General features: G+C 52.1%; 1 protein-coding gene across 1 annotated transcript in view; it reads right to left on the bottom strand.

The window, feature by feature from the left end:
• Positions 1-629, bottom strand: part of SLC6A17 (solute carrier family 6 member 17) — a 31,886-nt gene that overhangs the window by 4,675 nt on the left and 26,582 nt on the right. The gene's annotated exons all lie outside the window — the stretch shown is intronic.

Below are 629 nucleotides of genomic sequence, written 5' to 3'. Positions count from 1 at the left end.
TTCAGCAGCAAGGCCAGACAAGCTCAGGCACATCCTGTCCAGCTAGATTGGTAATATTCCAATAAAGGATCCTCACACAGGCACAGTGTGGAGCTGTGGGAGCTAACCAAATTCAACACAACCTTCAGCCCATGGGCAGAGCTGGCTCGAGATATCTGGGCAGCGTGAACAAACCGCTCCCAGGGGATGAGCAGGGTGGGAATGTCACCCAGCAGGAGAGGAAGGAGGAATGAGCAGAGCTGGGATGAACAGAGTGCTCTGCAGCTCTGAGCTGCCCCTGCTGTGCTGGGGTGTCAGAACTCAGCGCATCCCTCCGGGTGTCCAGAGTTGCCGAGGACCCCGCCGGGGGGCTCAGAGACCCTGGCACTCAGCCCAGAGCACGTGGGGATTTGATTTTGACCCCTGGAGCAAATTACCAGCTTTGTATGAGGACCTGAAAGTCACAGAAGTTTAAACAGTATCATAATAAAATGATCACAGGGTGAAAATGTAGATTTTAGGATTTTTGGTATGGGGGTTGTGGGGACAAGATGGAGGAACTTGGGCGTGTCCAGCCTTCTTCTTCTTCTTCTTCTTGTTCTCCATTTTCTGCTGTAATGCCGGCACTTTGGGATTGGTCTAGAGTAGAA

The sequence above is a fragment of the Geospiza fortis genome, unplaced genomic scaffold (genome assembly GCF_000277835.1).
Source record: "Geospiza fortis unplaced genomic scaffold, GeoFor_1.0 scaffold26, whole genome shotgun sequence".
Classification (NCBI taxonomy): domain Eukaryota; kingdom Metazoa; phylum Chordata; class Aves; order Passeriformes; family Thraupidae; genus Geospiza; species Geospiza fortis.
This window is presented reverse-complemented; position numbering and strand designations above follow the sequence as displayed.